Below are 18,478 nucleotides of genomic sequence, written 5' to 3'. Positions count from 1 at the left end.
TCCCAAACCTCTTTAAGCACCAAAGGATTTGTGTGAGTGTGTGCGTGTGTGTGTAGTATTACCTTACACATTTTTTTGTATCTGAAATGAGTCCCCAATGTTCGGTTTACTTCTCCACCATGCAACCCCACTTATGATTTCTCTGAGCTTATTAAACATTGTTTTAAAAACCCATTTCTCAACTGTGAATTGGTTAATTAAAAGTATCAGTTTAAAACAAATCCATCTATACTTCATGACTCTTGGAAAACTTTGCAATTTGCTTTTGGAAAGCATCACCGACATGGCCTTGCTTCAGCAGGGGGTAATAAATCAACTGCAGTATTGTTTTTATTAGTTTCTCTGATTATTGAGTTTGCCATGGCTGAAGTTTTAATGGCTTCAATGAAATTCAGCTAATTTAGTCTGGGTTCAAGTCTAGTCTGTCTGTATTATTTTAATATAACATATGTGGCAGTGGTAACAACAAAGATTTCTGTTATTCTATTAAGAGTCGCAGTGGCGCAGTGGTTCGAATGCAATACTGCAAGCTACTTCTGCTGACTGACTGCTGCCAGCAGTTTGGTAGTTCAAATCTCACCAGGCTCAAGGCTGATTCAGTTTTCCATCCTTCCTTGGTAAACTGAGGACCCAGATTGTTGGGGGCATTATGCTGACTCTGTAAACAGCTTAGTGGGTGCTGTAAAACACTGTGAAGCGGTGTATACGTGTAAGTGCTATTTGCTATTAACCTATAAAAATAATTCCAAAATTTCTCAAATTTCACAGGTCATGACATGCTTCTTAACTTCAACCTTTTCTCTCAACAAATCTGTTGATTCTTCTAGAAAATCTTCATGATTCCATGATCTTAATTCAGATCTGGAACTGGAGTAATTGAGGAATGATCCTCTTTTATAGTAGCTAATCATACAATCTAGGAAAGTTATTGAAAATTTATTTATTTGTTTGTTTGTTTGTTTGTTTATTTATTTATTTATTTATTTGATTTTATTTGTATGCTGTAGACTCGGGGCGGCTAACAACAATCCGAGTCTACGGAAAGGGGCGGCATACAAATCTAATTAATAATAATAATAATAATAATAATAATAATAATAATAAAAAATAGCATATAACAAATCTAATATTTAAAATAACTAAAAAACCCTTATTAGAAACCAAACAAGCACACACACAAACATACCATGTATAAATTGTATTGGCCTAGGGGGAAAAGATATCTCAGTTCCCCCATGCCTGATGACAGAGGTGGGTTTTAAGGAGCTTACGAAAGGCGAGGAGGGTGGGGGAAATTCTGATCTCTGGGGGGAGCTGGTTCCAGAGGGCCGGGGCCACCACAGAGAAGGCTTTTCCCCTTGGTCCCGCCAATTCACATTGTTTTGTCGACGGGACCTGGAGAAGGCCAACTCTGTGGGGACCTAACTGGTCGCTGGGATTTGTGCGGCAGAAGGCGGTCCCGGAGATATTCAGGTCCCATGCCATGAAGGGCTTTATAGGTCATAACCAACACTTTGAATTGTGACCGGAAACTGATCGGCAACCAATGCAGACTGCTGAGTGTTGGTGTAACCACATCTACCCAAGAAACTGAGGGAGTAGTGATATTCAATAATGTTATATTACTGAATTATACACTGGAATTATACAATTCTTTTGAAATGGCATCTTTTCAGGTAGATTTTAGTCAGTATTATCTGATCTGATCACATTTTCTCTATTTAATCTACATATACATGGCAAAAAAAATACATCAGGGAGAAGACATAGATTAAATACTGCTACAGGCAAATGGTGTTTCAAAAAGGACAAGAGTTCAGTGATGTTATCTCCATGTTTTTTTTTATCAAGGAATTAAAAGAAAACAAAAGACAACCTAATCAGATTCCAAGCTCCACAGATAGAACTATTCACTAATCAGCCTAATTAATTAGACTGCACAGTCCAGGGCCTAGAATGGAAAAGAGCAGAACTCCTCCTAACTAAAAGTAGTTAACCATGAAACTGCATAAGTAAGCTTAGTGAAAACTGCCCTTATGTGTTATCTTCTCTGCAACTCCATCATGTATTGACTATATAAATAATAGACTCTACCTTTGAATTTGTAAATAGAGTAAATGGTTTTATATTTGCTCATTGGGAATGCAATTGTGATGTGATTTTTAATAGTTCTGCCATACACTTAATAAAATAAAATATGCCACTTAGTATGAACTTTAATGTCTATATTGCAACCAGAATCTTCATCACATGACACATATGTGTCACGTGAATTTCCTTGCTTCACTAACAGTTGATCTTGAATGGGTCTAATAAACTATTCTAAGATGATGTGAAAAGATACCATTGGGGATAAACTAGCACAGGCATAGAGTGTAAACCCAAGCTACTGACTATCTATCTATCTATCTATCTATCTATCTATCTATCTATCTATCTATCTATCTATCTATCTATCTATCTATCAAATTTGTATGCCGCCCCTCTCCGTAGACTCGGGGCAGCTAACAATAGTAATAAAACAATATAAACAAATCTAATATTTAAGTTAATTTAAAAAGAAACCCCAATTTGAGAAACCAATCATACATACAGACATACCATGTATATATATTTTTATAAGCCTAGGGGGAAGGGAATATCTCAATTCCCCCATGCCTGATGACAGAGGTGGGTTTTAAGGAGCTTACGAAAGGCAAGGAGAGTGGGGGCAACTCTGATATCAGGGGGGGAGTTGGTTTCAGAGGGCTGGGGCTGCCACAGAGAAGGCTCTTCCCCTGGGTCCCGCCAAACGACATTGTTTAGTCGACGGGACCCGGAGAAGGCCAACTCTGTGGGACCTAACTGGTCGCTGGGATTCGTGCGGCAGAAGGCAGTCCCGGAGGTATTCTCGTCCGATGCCATGAAGGGCTTTATAGGTCATAACCAACACTTTGAATTGTGACCAGAAACCAATCGGCAACCAATGCAGACTGCAGAGTGTTGGTGTGACATGGGCATATTTAGGAAAGCCCATGATAGTTCTCGCAGCTGCATTCTGCACCATCTGGAGTTTCCGAACACTTTTCAAAGGTAGCCCCATGTAGAGATCGTTACAATAGTCGAGCCTTGAGGTGATGAGGGCATGAATGACTGTGAGCAGTGACTCCCGGTCCAAATAGGGCCACAACTATACTAAACAGGGAGGCACTTTTCATAACCTACTCTGATTGATGAAGTGGAAGAATTTATAAAAAACATCATTAATGCAAAAAGATGACTAAGTTGCTTTCAAAACAAAGGATGAAGAACTAAATTGACTCAGCAATCAAATGAAGCTCAAGATATTCTACTAGAGTTTTCTGAAACATTTTTATTCTGTTTTCCATTACATGTTTTCCTAGACCTAAATATTTTAAAAATATTTTTATCTCCCCACTCAGCCATGGCTTATATATTTAATTTTTATAACAGAAAAAAATTATCATTCTTCAAAGTGATGCTTATCAAAATGTGTTGGGGTGGCAACTCTACAAGTTCCCCATGATTGTGGCTCATAGCTGCTTGCTGATAACATACTTTAGAAGAAACACACACACACACATTTTATTGATAGCAATAGCACTATGGATCAGAATGTAGAGAACGATCTGATGGATCGTCTACTACACTTGCCACTTCTGAATGCCTCCAGAGGGATTTTGATAGACAGAACTCTACCATAGGTCTTCTCATGAAAATCCCAAAGAAAGTATAATAACATAGTTCTAAAAATACCAGGTTCCACTATGTTTTCAAATCTAATACAACTTTAATGAATCCGGCAACAAGTAACAAACGAAAAGTGCCATAGTGCTGCAGGAAAGCATAAAAATGTCTCACAGATGCCCGAGTCTCTCATCCCACTTCAAGACACTTGAAGGTTTTTCTATTTCAAAAGCAAAGTTGTGTCTGGGATAGGATAGGAAGCAAATCACCCTGGAGAAATCTAGGTTACTGTATGCAGACCCGTTGAAGCTCTCTGGGTCCCCTCCCCTCTTTTTTTTCTTCCCTTGTTCTGTGCCTTTGCTACAACCCTAAGACATCTACAGTAGTTAGGAAAGTTTGGAAAAATTACGTGAGGAAAAGCATTTCAGGATATGTCTGAAGAAATTGATGTTGACTTAGAAGCTTTCCAGAAAACTTTTCTTTCCCTCCCCAGAGAATTTTCTAAATGTTCTGATTTTAATCATTTCAATTAATGCAATATCCCATAATTCCCAGGTAATAAATATCATGTACTTTTGAATAATCACTGCATTTTCTTTTGTGCTTCTTTAACAGAGGTGGTGTGAGCAGAGCTGAAAAACAGGAATGCATATTTATTTGACTCATATACAGTATAGCAAGATGCCTCTTATGGTAAGTGGTGAATTTCAGGAATCCATCATAATAACCCTGACAGTCATCTCCTCAAAGTAACTATTACAGTTTTAAAACCAGTTTTCAACAGACAGGTTTAGTTTTGTGCGTAGATATCTAGGAATTAGTTCCACTGAACTGAATTTCTGACTATGGAGGTTAAGTTTGAAAAAAAAAGATAATTGATCTTCAACAAGCAATATTCAACCTAATAAATGGACTGTTTACATTATAAAATATAAATAATATTGTGTGAAGTAGAAACCTCAGCAATGGAAAAGAAACAAGAATGGGAAGAAGAGATGAAAACCTGTATGTATGTATGTATGTATGTATGTATGTATGTATGTATGTATTATTATTATTATTATTATTATTATTATTATTATTATTATTATTATTATGTCAGTACAACACAGCAAACGAGATCACTATGCTGGATTTCGTATTTCATCACCAGTCGGGCGCTTCCCAAGCACCTAGGGCTGCGTGATGTAGCGGCGAATTATGTTTGCCGATCCCAGCAAAGTGGCCTTTTGCAATTGACAGATGGAGATTTTGTCAATTCCGATGGCTTTCAAATGTCCGCTGAGATCCTTTGGTACTGCGCTCAGCGCAGTACCAAAGGATCAAAGGATCTAATATTTATTATTATTATTATTAGATCAAAGGATCTAATATTTATTATTATTATTATTATTATTATTATTATTATTATTATTAATTAGATATGTATGTTTATTTGTTTGCTAAATTTCTATAGCCACACATCGTAAGCAAGTGATTCCAGGTGGCTTACAATTCTAAAATTATAAATCAGTTAAAACAAATAAGAACAATAAAAATATCAAAAGAATCATAAATAAATCATAAACACACAATAGCCAAGCTTATTAACTAATTCAAGTAAAGCCAATAAATGTGTTCCTTAATACATTCTGAGCCCGAGTCCTGGGTGCACAGCCAAAGTTTTGAAAAACTACTTACAATAAGATTCCTTTGAAATCTATTTTGGAAATTTTGGAAAGTCAGCAAGAACTGACTATGAAAACAGAATAGATTTTTTATTGGCCAAGTATGATTGGACACACAAGGAATTTGTCTTGGTGCATATGCTCTCAGTGTACATAAAAGAAAAGATGCATTTGTCAAGAATCATAAGATGCAACACTTAATAATAATTCAGGTACAAGTAAGCAGTCAAATCATATTAGGAAACAGTCAATATAAATAGTAAGGATACAAACAACAAAGTTACAGTCATGCAGTCATTTGTGGGAGGAGATGGGTGATGGAAACGATGAGAAGATTAAAAGTAGTGCAGACTTAGTAAATAGTTTGACAGTGTTGAGGGAATTATTTGTTTAGCAGAGTGATGGCATTCGGGGAAAAACTGTTTGGGAAAAAACTGTGTCTAGTTCTAGCCGCCCCGAGTCTGCGGAGAGGGGCGGCATACAAATCCAATCAATCAATCAATCAATCAATCAATCAATCAATCAATCATCAATCAATAGTGTGTTGTTCCCATGTTACAGATTTTTTTGCAGTAGTCTATTTGTGTGTGGCTGGACCTGCCTGGAGACGGACAGAGGAGCAGTGTCTCAGTTCCTAAGACCATCAGAAATATGTTTTTCCAATGGTCTTAGGTGACCCCTGTGAAAGGATTGTTCAACTCCCAAACGGATTGTGACCCACAGGTTGAGAACTACTGCTCTATACCAAGATATAGCTTTATACCTTGGAAGCAAAACTATAATGGACACAAGCAGAGTTGGGGTTTACGTACTCTAACAACTGGTTCTCCGAGCATTGGAAGTGTGAGAGCACACATGCATGCGCATGCTCACTTGGTTCTCATGTGCACCATCTGCGCATGCATAACAAAACATGGCAATTTGCTCACATGCACCATCTGCACATGTGTGTGAGGACAAACAACATGGCAATTCGCTCGTGCACACCATCCACACATGGATGCGTGTTAGCATACAGCATGGGAAAAGGGGAATAGAATGGTACATGAGGGCTAATTTGCATACTGGTATATAGTTAGTTTTGGCAGTTGGAAGGGAGAATTCTTTTCATTTGTATGTTGGTTGTTGGTGAATCTGCATCACAGAGAGCAGATGTATTCTCTTAATGTTAAAGTTCACGAGGGAATATATATATAATATTCACAGAGAGAATATTTAGGATTAGAACAGGATCTAAATGAAGCACGAGGACTGTGCATATATGTTATTACTTGAGAAAAGAAGTACAGTGTTCCCTCGATTTTCGTGGGTTCGAACTTCGTGAATAGCCTATACCACGGTTTTTCAAAAAATATTAATTAAAAAACACTTCGCGGTTTTTTTCCTATACCACGGTTTTTCCCATCCGATGATGTCATACGTCATCGCCAAACTAATAATTTTTGCAAATAAATAAAAATAATAATTATTGTTAATAAATAATTATGTTTATAAATATCAGGATCACTAAGTGTCTTATTCAATGGTGAGTACCAGTAATAATGGTGAGTAAATGGTTGTTAAGTGAATGGGAAATGGTAATTTAGGGGTTTAAAGTGTTAAGGGAAGGCTTGTGATACTGTCCATAGCCCAAAATGGTGTATTTACTTCCGCATCTCTACTTCACGGAAATTCAACTTTCGTGGGTGGTCTCGGAACGCATCCCCCGCGAAAATTGAGGGAACACTGTATAGTTCTGCTGTCAAGTTGTTATTTGTGAAAACATAAAACAAGTTACATCAAGATGAAATAAAACACATAAGCTTTTGTTGGAATCAGTGTATTTATGTGCCCAATATACATTGTGTTGCACAATTCTGCTATGTAAATTGAAGAAGATTACTTAAAAACATAAATTTCATAGAAACCTAACAATGCGACATCAAAAACACAGTGATATAGGACAGGATTGCTCCTGGGCGGGTGGGCCCACCTGCAAGTCGCAACTACCGGTTCGCCCAAACTGGTCCAATGCAGCTGAATCCCACGTCTGGACACAAGATATGCTGAGTAGAGGTTCCTAAAAATACCCACTCACTGTTGCTAGCATCTGATGATTTAACAGAATCAAGCAGAAGTTTGACATAAATGTGCTTAGGAACTGTTCTGGCGGGCTCTCTGGTAGAATCCTCCCAAAAATTCACAGGTACAAATTTCAGACACGCACACGTTTGAAAATTCAAAACAATGTTCTTTATAATGAAAATTCACTTAAACCAAGCCCTCTTTTGGTATAGCAAAGAGCACTCGTCTCCAACCAAACTGGTATTTGTACAAGTCCCTTATCAGTTCTGTGATACTTAGCTTGCAGCTGTGAGGCCATTCACAGACCTTCTTCTTTCACAAAGTGAAATATACTTTGCTCTGGTTTAGTTTCAAAGCAGGGAAAAATCAGCACACAAAAAGTCAAAGTCAGCAAAGCAGGCACGAAACACAATGATCAGATAATCCTCCACAATGGCCAAACCCACAGGCTGCTATTTATGGAAGTCTCACTAATTACCACAGCCCCACCCAACCACAGGTGGCCTCATTTTCTTTGATAATAATCTCTCAGTTGTTGTTGCCTATGCATCGCTCTCCGCATGCGTGGCTGTATCATTAACTCTTGTTCCGAATCCAAGGAGGAGCTAGATAATTGATCTCCTTCTGAGCTGTCTGCCACACTCTCCTCCTCCCTGTCACTCATGTCTTCTTGGTCAGAGGAGCCTTCATCATCAGATTCCACCGGGGGCAAAACAGGCTTGCAGCATGTGAATGTCTCCCCCACATCCACAGTCCTTGGGGCAGGAGCTGGGCCAGAGCTAACCACAACAGGAACAGTTCGCTCAAATGTGTGAGTCAACTGAAATAGTTGACCAACAGCACTCTATTCTTTTTCTTCCCTCTTTCTTTCTTTATTCTCCCTCTCCTTTTTTTCTTTCTCTTTCCCCCCCTCCTTTCTTTCCTTTTCCTTTTTTCCGTGTATAAATTTAGTCTAGGCTTAAGTGATAAGACAATTAGGTAACCAACATAGTATATTAAGTATATATCAATATTTTAAGTAATCGATATAAAATATATAAAGAGGAAAGAATGGTAAACTGCTGAAATGTAAGCCTAAAAACCTCAACTAATGTTAAACACTTTGATTAACTTTGTTTATTTTATTATTATTATTATTATTATTATTATTATTATTATTATTATTAATATTAATATTATTAATATTATTAATATTATTAATATTATTAATATTATTAATATTATTAATATTATTAATATTATTAATATTATTAATATTATTAATATTATTAATATTATTAATATTATTAATATTATTAATATTATTAATATTATTAATATTATTAATTGGATTTGTATGCCGTCCCTCTCCGCAGACTCGGGACAGCTAACAACAGTAATAAAACAGTATATAACAATAATCCAATACTAAAAACAGTTAAAAACCCATTATTATAAAAAACAATCATATATACAGACATACCATGCATAAAATTGTAAAGGCCTAGGGGGAAAGAGTATCTCAATTCCCCCATGCCTGGTGACAGAGGTGGGTTTTAAGCAGCTTACGAAAGGCAAGGAGGGTGGGGGCAATTCTAATCTCTGGGGGGAGTTGGTTCCAGAGGGCCGGGGCCGCTACAGAGAAGGCTTTTCCCCTGGGTCCCGCCAAGCGACATTGTTTAGTTGATGGGACCCAGAGAAGACCCACTCGGTGGGACCTAACTGGTCACTGGGATTCGTGCAGCAGAAGGCGGTCCCTGAGGTAATCTGGTTTTAATTGTTTAATAAAGTTTATATATATTTTTAAAAAAGAAACAAACAATGCTGAATGTATTAAAGATTTATTCTAACAGAGGCTCCTAAGTAGAATGTCTGCTTAGTCCTTTTAATATTTCTATACACCAAACCATTTTCTCCAGGCTTGTTGAGCTAGGCAGGAAAGTTGTGGTTCAGTTTCCCTCTCCTTCCTTCCTTCCCTCTCTGGTTCCCCTGCATTTGGTAAGAGGCTCGGAAACATTGCTTTATGCTCCAAATGAATAAAAATAGCAAAGGCCAGAAACTGCATCCCAACGTGGCTGCCCTTTTATTAGCCAGAGTCAAGGGTAGGATGTCTCCCTGAAGGTGGTTGCTTCCCGGCACGCTCTAATTTGGAGCGAACCTCAAGCAGGTTTATGACACAGCTGAGAGCAGGCATTAATGCAATAGACTGGTAATTCAATCATTTTATAGAAGTTGATCTGTCCTTTTTATTACAATTATTGTCAGTCGGGGTGTTTCGTTCCATCACTGAAAATAAACATCATCTATCATACTTGCAAAGATTAGCTGGTGACAGATCCGGCTCTGCTTTGCATAAATGTGTATTAATGCCGGCTCTGTCTGAAGAAGAGGGAGAAGTCTATATTTCACAAGAATGATTAGACAATGTCACTGCTGCTTTAAGTAATGTCTTTTCATGACTGATAATCAAACTGAAACTACACGCACAATGCATGTGCTCACACACACACGCACGCACACACACACACACAGAAATTTACTGCCTGTGACTTAGCTTTGCTTAGTTTCAGTAGCATTAAAAAAGAATAGTTGCTATACATAAGTAATATACTCCCACCCCCCAATGCATAGAGGGTTGTTATCAATAATGTGAACCCTATAGTAATATCTTTCTATCTTACAATCTGCCAATTCTTTTCTTTTCAGAATGCAGCAATTATTTCCTATTATCTACTCCTATTGGTATCTTCTTATGAATGTCACTTTGTTGGTATGATTTATGATTTATCACTTTGTTGCTTATATTTATCCTGAGAGTTTATGTACAAATTCTTTGGGTGTCCAGTCACACTTGGCCAATAAACTATTCTATTCTATTCTATTCTATTCTGTTCTGTTCTATGCCTTGCTTTTTGCTTTGCTTTGCTTTGCTTTGCTTTGCTTTGCTTTGCTTTGCTCTGCTCTGCTCTGCTCTGCTTTGCCATGCCACGCCACGCCACGCCGTGGTAGGATTCAATTTTTTTTACTAATGGTTCTGTGGATGTGCCTTGGTGGTTGTGGCAGAGGAAGGTTACTGCAAAATCCCATTTCCTCCCCATCATCTGGTACTCAGGAGGCAGAGAATAAATGGAGATAGGGGCAGTCAGAGGTGGTATTTACCAGTTCTCCGAACTACTCAAAATCTCCATTATCAGTTCTCCAGAACTGGTCAGAACCCGCCGAAACCCACCTCTGAGGCCAGGCCATGCCATTCTTGGAGTCAGGCGGATTCAACATGATGTAATGGTATTCCTTTGATACAGATCTCACAAATGTAAACATCTCTTACAGGGATCATTGCTAGAGTCTGTTCAGAGTCCGTTTGGAATGAGCAGCATATAAATATAATAAATAAATAAATAAATAAATAACCCCCCTTTGATATCTGTATTATGAGGGGGGGGGACTTTTCATATAGCATTCAATACAATATTGGAAAATAAACTTTTGTGCAGTTGGATATGAGAGTAGAATCTAATACGTGTGTGTGGGTGGGTGGGTGGGGTTATGTCGCTAATCACACATAGAATGACATCGCTTCAGGAGGTCTAGTTTTGCCAAACTCTGTTTCTCCCAGATACGATGGATACACTTCTCAACATGCCCTTTGACACTGAAATTTAGAACATCTGGAAAAGTCTATGCTGATAGAATGAAAACCCCGGACTTCCATTCATTCTGGAGTTATAAAATTAAACTAGTGTCCACGGTTGTGGAGATCTCTATTCCTAATTTCCAATTTCCTCTTTTGACCTTAAGAATTTAGGAGCGTATAAAAGGCAACATATGCATGAAAGGAATGCATGTAGAAATGGATTTTAAAATGGTTGTTCTTACAAGCAAGATGTATGGAATCAAAGACTACAGAGCGACGTGTATTCACAATCCCTAAGAATTCAATTCAATTCAATTCAATTTATTAGATTTGTATGCCGTCCCTCTCCAAAGACTCGAAATTGTTCATATCTGTTGGAATACAATTTCCTTTCTTATTCCTCAGCAAGCATGCCTCCCTTTGCAAAGAATTAAGGAGCTATTCAGATCTAGGCAGAAAAAACGATGATTAAAAGAGATCACTTATGAGACATCAATGCTATTATGACCAACCCCTAGAGGGAGCAGTAACAATACTGTTAAGTGAGAAATTGTTATGATATGGGTGTAACTTAAATTATATGAGTGATTAAATGATATGATTAAAAAGCATTCCTTTCGGTCCATCCCCCATTCCCGTCTTCTGGAAGCCATTATATGATTAAAGTTGATCTGGAGCTAAATTCAAGCAAGGAAACCATTTAAACTAAGTCCTTGCATCAAACTGAGCACATCTCAACCAGCCATGTGTTTTGAACTGCCAATCCTTCTGCTTTTTGTTTCCCATTCCCATGGTGGGAGGCAAATTGGGGGCTGATTAATGAGCCACTGTGAGTTTCCATATATAGATGGTGGATTGCATGCAGCTTGGCAGCATTCAGGTTCTGGATGCCTGACCTAAGCGTCCTTATTTGGAACTGTTTCCTTGAAGTAAACTGAGATTCTAAAGGGTTATTAAAGACATCAGAAGACAGATCTATTCCAATCGGTCTACATACTGGAACTAATAAACACTCTTGACTTTCTAAATTCGGCAACTTAGAAGCAGCGTAAGCTAGTCCTAACTTAACAAACTGAGAGAAGGATCCAGAAAATGGTCAAATGGGCATTTGCCCACATCTGTTTCGTCCGCTCTGTGCCCCTGCAGTCCATGTTATTCATGTTTTCTAACGGGCATCTTGCATTATCATTATCCCTAATAGTGCTTTATTGTATTAGTTACAGTTAATTTAAATGTTACCGAAGCATTGAAAACAGATTGCAGATGTTTTCAAACAGACGTTATCTTAATGTTAAAACAAAATCATGAATATTTATAGGGTATTATTGTCTGGGCTGAATTAGTTGGCTTAAATAGTAATGTAGGTATTTAACTTTATTCAGGGGAAATTCTCCAGATAAGGTGAATATAACCAGCCTCTCTCTAGATCATTAGAGTTAGTTTGTGCTAATACTTCTACTCCGTCTGCTATTCCTTTTGGTCTGTTAAAATACGTGAGTTTGAACTCTGCATACCACTTTCACCTGAGAGTGGGAGATTTCCTCATCCTAAATTCCTCATTTGTTGTCATTTATCATCCCAAAGCAGAGAAATAGTTCTGAGTAACCAGAATCCAAGAAAATCTGTCTTGGGTTTCCTCCTGTCACTCCATATTTCATTTTAGAAAAGTATTTCAAGAGTTAGTTGGCAAGTTCTCGTGGAGTTTCACCTGTCTCTTCTGTTTCCAACAAGTTGATCTCTCTTCCCCCCCATGGGTAAATATAGGGAACTTTTCTTTCTTAAATGAATTATTGTTGGATATTATTATTTATAACAATTATTGCCACCAAAGCTTGGAACAGAAGGCAATTACAAAATCCCCAATGTTGCAGAAAACAAAATTGGCACGACAGGTGGCTAACTAAAACCTCAGCTTTTACATTAACTCCAGGATTGCATCTGCAGCAATTTGAATACTTGAGTTTTAGAACCAGTTAGAAAATATAGAAACAATGAAAAAAGTTTGGCAGCAAGGTACAATGGCAGTGGATATATGGGCCTTGCATTTTTACGCAGCTGCAGAATCCTGCAAATGATCCCAAGTGATCATAGCTATCAACTTAAACAGAGGTCAGCAATCTTGAGCAGTCAAAGAGCCACAAAGATCCTAACCGGAAGCCCTCCATTCAATTCTGGGTGGGTGTCAAGAAGTCCGGTTCCTCCACCATAGAGTCTCCCCTAACGCGGCATCACTTTTCCTCTACCTATCCTAATCAAAAGCCTATCAATTGTGGAGTCGACTGTCGACAGGGAGTCGCAGCAGAATGATGAAAGAGCCACACGCGGCTCCAGAGTCACAGGTTGCTGCCACTGGGACTAAAGCAACTGCTGGGCTGCTAAACGAGAGCCCTTCATATGACATGGAGACTGCTCCAGCACAGACAGCAATCTGTTCATAGGTGCTACTGGAAAGGGAACAGATCAGGTTTGTATGAGGTTGTTGTTGCTGTTACAATTGTATCACAGCAGCCAGTTGTTTCACCGGATTTGGCATTGATTACTAATCAAGCGCCAACCAAGGGCCTAGGAGCATGCGGCTTTCTGCATTTGACTGATGGGGTTTTTTTCAATTTAGTACTGCTTTAAGTGTAAAACTTCCTATCTATCTAGAACTATGACTTGGTGACATAAATGTGCCATAATCATTGAATTTCAGTTTTTAAGCCCTGGTATTTTGCAATATTTTCATGTTCTTTTTCATCAGCCCTGCTATCCCATAGTATTGCGGTATCCCCTGTGATGTATATGGTAGTCACCTTGTTTTTGTCTACCTGTGTGATGTCTGGTGTATTATGCACCAGTACATTGTCTCTTTGTATGCAAAAATCCCACAAGATCTTGACCGTTTGATTTTCAGTGACGTTTTCAGGCTTGTGTCCCCACCCGTTTGTGGCAGTATGGATGTTATAGTTTTTGTATAAATTTATTATTTACTTATTTATTTATTGGACTTTTATGCCACCCCTCTTCGAGGACTTGGGGTGGCTTACAACATATGAAATAACAATACTTAACATTCTGAATCCAATTAATAACTAATAACCTAAAAACCCAAAGACCATAAAAACACTCATACACATTCAGTCCACTAACTCGCATAACTTTCATTGGCCAGGGGGCAGAAGTCTAATAGACCCAAGGTTGGCGACATAAATGAGTCTTGAGACTCTTACCGAAGGCAAGAAGAGTGGGAGCAGTACAAATCTCTGGGAGAAGCTGATTCCAGAAGGCTTGGGCTGCCACAGAGAAGGCTCTTCCCCTAGGCCCCGCCAAGCGACATTGTCTAGTTGATGGGATCTGGAGAAGGCCAACTCTGTGGGACCTGCCCGGTCGCTGGGACTCATGCAGGAGAAGGCGGTTCCGTAAGTATTCTGGTCCGATGCCATGTAGGGCTTTGTAGGTCATAACCAAACCAATTGGCAGCCAGTGCAATCCATGGAGTGTTGGAGAGATATGTGCATATCTGGGCAAGCCCACGACTGCTTGCGCGGCCACGTTCTGCATGATCTGAAGTTTCTGAACACTCTTCAGAGGTAGCCCCACGTAGAGAACATTGTAGTAGTTGAACTTTGAGGTGATAAGAGCATGAGTGACTGTGAGTAGAAACTCCCTGTCCAGATAGGGCTGCAATGCCCCCCTCGCCACAGCCAAAAGATGATGGTCCTGAAGTAGACCCAGAGACAGGGTTCAAACAAAATCGGTACTTTTATTCAGCTCAGAGAACAAGTAACAGCTCAGCAAGGCAAGTGACAATTCAGCTAGTACTGACTGGCTCTGCTTGGAGAAACCGCTTCTTTTATACATTTGCGGCTCCCGCCAAAGCAAGAGCCAGCCGCGTCTGAGCCAATCAGGAGCGACTTCCTGCTTTAGCTCAGACAGCGCTGGAAGACGGAACAAACTATCTACAGGAAATACAAGGTAGCCATTCAAGATACAACACCCCTCCCCTCATAGTTGGACACATCCATCACGACAGCCATGTGACAAAGTCGTCCAATCGGTGGGGTCTCCGTGAAGCTCGCTCTGACCTGCGCAATTCAATTTCTCCTTCGACACCGACGGTGGAGGATGGCTCGCTGTTGTTCTCCCGGTGCGGTGGACTTGGCCTGGCGGGCCCAACGAGGACCTCGGAGGAGGAGGATGGCTCGGCGTCGCTGGATGGCTCCCCCTGGCCCGATAAGTTCCTTTGCGTGTCTCTTAATTCGGGCAATGTGTTAAAGTCTGTTAAAGGGCGAGAGTCCATGTCAGCGGTTTGTGGCAAAGGATTTTCTGTTCGTTTCCGAATGTGGTCGATGTGCCGTTTCCACAGTCGACCATCCTCTAGTTTTACCATATAAGTCTTTGGTGCATTTTGTTTAACAACAATTCCCTTCATCCAGTTTACACCTCCATCAAAATTTTTTACATATACATTTTGTCCCAAGTACATTTCTCTTTCAGGTTTTACAAACATTTGATTATTAACACAGAATCTTGGATTCAACCTATCTAGTGGTGACCTTAATTTTCTTCCCATTAATAACTCTGCAGGGCTTACATGTGTGTGAGAGTTAGGGGTGATGTGTTGGGTGAGCAAGAATTGGTCCAAGTTTTGTTGTACATCCCCAGGGCCTGACCTGCGCAATGCCTCCTTTGCCACACGAACGTAACGTTCTGCCAAGCCATTAGCCCATGGCGAGTAAGGCGAGATGAGGGCATGCCTGACCCCTAGGCCGTCTAGGAACAATTCGAATTGTCTGGCTGTTAGCTGTGGCCCATTGTCAGACACTAAGATATCCGGGCAACCATGGGTGGCAAACAGTCTACTCAATACCTTGATGGTGGCACTTGTGGTTATGTTGTTCATTGCTATTATTTCCACCCATTTGGAGAACGCATCAACCACTATTAGGAAATACTGGGATCCCACTGGACCAGCAAAATCAATGTGGATTCTTGACCAAGGCCCAGCAGGCTGCTCCCACTCTGCTGGAGTTGTTTTGGGGGGATTGGGCCGTGATTCTTGGCATGGGTCACACTTTGATACCCAGTTTTCAATATCAGCATCCAAACCTGGCCACCATAAATGCCCTCTTGCTAGGCTCTTCATCCTGACAATCCCAGGATGGCCCACATGTAACATTTTTAGTACCTTTTCCCTTAGGCTTTTGGGGATGATCACTCTATCTCCCCACAGCAGGCAACCCTTTACAAAAGATAACTCAAGTCTTTTGGTTTTGAAGTCACACAATTCAGGTTTCACAGAGTCATTTTGCCATCCCTTAAGTACACAGTTTACCACTTGTTTAAGGATTTGATCTTGCTGCGTGTGTGCAGCTACCTCTTTGGCCGTGGTTAGTGGGTTATCCTCGAGCTCTATCATTAGTACATCAGTGGAAGGAGCAGGGTCCTCCACTAAGTCTGTTATGGGGCACCTGCTGAGGCCATCTGCATGATTGATTTCCTTCCCCCCCTTGTGGGTGAGATCATACTGGTACCCTGAGAGGAAAAGGGCCCACCTGATCAGTCTTGGAGACATAAATGGCGGAGTGGGCTTGTTGGGGGCTAGCAGGCCTAGTAAGGGCTTGTGGTCTGTAACCAATTCAAAACTTCTTCCAAAAATGTAATTGTGAAATTTCTTCACCCCTGCCACTAAAGCTAGAGCCTCTTTATCTAACTGGCTATAATTCCTCTCTGTGCTGGTCATGGTTCTGGAGAAAAATGCGATTGGGGCCTCTGTCTTATTAGGCAGAACGTGAGCTAGGACTCCTCCTATGCCGTACGGTGAAGCGTCGCACGTGAGCCTAATGGGTAGTGAAGCACTGTATTGAACTACCACACTTTTAGAAGTTAGTAATTGCTTTATTTGGAAAAAGGCTTCACGTTCAGTTTTCCCCCAGGTCCAACGGGTTTCCTTCTGGAGTAAACGATGTAGAGGCTCTGCTACTGTTGCCTTCTGCTTCAAAAAAACGGAATAAAAATTAAGGAGGCCTAAAAATGCCTGCAGCTCATTCTTGTCTTGTGGCTCTGGGGCTTCCCTAATGGCCCTCAGTTTCTCTGTTGTGGGGTGTATGCCTTCTTTGTCCACTTTATATCCCAGGAATTCTATACTGTTGGTTCCCCAGACACATTTGTCAGGCTTGATCCTTAAGCCTTTATCCTGTAACCTCTTAAGTACTTCCCTTATTCTTTTGTTTACTTGTTCTTGGTTTTCCCCTGCTATTAAGATGTCATCAAAATATGGGATGGCCCCATTTACCCCTGACAATAGGCGTTCCATAATACTCTGGAATATCCCTGGGGCTATGCTTACCCCAAACTGTAACCTTGTGCATTTGAACGCTCCCCTGTGTGTTACAATCGTTTGTGCGTTTGCTGTTTGTTCATCGACCGGAAGCTGCTGGTAAGCCTGCGCGAGGTCGATTTTTGCAAACCTTTTCCCTTCCCCCAGGGAGTGTAGGAGTTGTTGTACCACCGGGATGGGGTATGGGTGATGCTGTAGGGCCTTATTAAGGGTGGATTTATAGTCAGCGCAAACTCTTAACGAGCCATCTGGCTTTAGAGGCGTAACTATGGGCGTTTCCCATGGCCCTTGTTCCACAGGGACCAGAATACCTTGGCTTATAAGTTTATCTAGCTGCAGGTCTAGCTTGGGGAGAAGCGGGAGGGGTACCCTGCGAGGTTTGAGCCGGACTGGTGGGACCTTGGGGTCAATAGAAAATGATATAGGGGGGCCCTTATACGATCCCAAGGTGGGGCTGAACACCTCAGGGAACTCTTGCACGAAGTTAGGCATATTATCACAGTTTACAGTACAAACACCAGAAATTTCAATCCCCAAAGGTTCCATCCAAGCCAAACCCAGGAGAGAGTGCTTAGCCCCTGTGACAATGAGCATGGGTAGGGTACATTTGACATTCTTAAATACAATAGGTACATTTGCTGTTCCCAGGACCGAGATTACCCCCCCTTGAAAATCTCTGATTACTACAGAGGTTTGCCTTAGATCAGATTTAGACAGGTTAGGCATGTACAGTTTAAACTTCTCCCATGGCATAATGGTATACCTAGACCCTGTATCAAGCTCCATCGAGCATGGTTGGTTGTTAAGTAACAGCGAGATAACAATTTTGCCCCCTTTTTTGGTTGCCGTGTTATTCACGGAAAATTGAGTGTTACCTTTTGAGTAGTCGCGGTTAGCGGCTGAGTAGTTCCTTTGACCCGGATAGCGGAACGGTCGGTTTTCTCGCGGCTGGGGCGTTTGGTGTTGTGGCCGTTGGTGGCGCGGTGTGGCGAATGTTTCCTCTGGTGCCGATGCTCTGCATGCGATGGTGATGTGGCCTCGACGGTTGCAGCGGCGGCATGTGGCGTCCCGGAAGGGGCATCGATGGCGCTGGTGGTTCCCTCGGCAGCCGGCGCAGGGGGCTGT

At 40.6% G+C, this 18,478-nt stretch overlaps 1 long non-coding RNA gene across 2 annotated transcripts in view; it reads left to right on the top strand.

Moving 5' to 3' along the window:
- The window catches only part of LOC139159583 (uncharacterized), a 61,628-nt gene that overhangs the window by 20,499 nt on the left and 22,651 nt on the right, over window positions 1-18,478 (top strand). For both annotated transcript variants that reach the window (XR_011557812.1, XR_011557813.1), the window contains exon 4: window positions 4,303-4,380. This is a non-coding gene — a long non-coding RNA (uncharacterized lncRNA). The remainder of the gene's footprint in view (window positions 1-4,302; window positions 4,381-18,478) is intronic.

Source organism: Erythrolamprus reginae, chromosome 1 (assembly GCF_031021105.1).
Source record: "Erythrolamprus reginae isolate rEryReg1 chromosome 1, rEryReg1.hap1, whole genome shotgun sequence".
NCBI classification, from domain to species: domain Eukaryota; kingdom Metazoa; phylum Chordata; class Lepidosauria; order Squamata; family Dipsadidae; genus Erythrolamprus; species Erythrolamprus reginae.
Note: the sequence above shows the minus strand (reverse complement) of the source record. Positions and strands in the feature narration are given on the sequence as shown.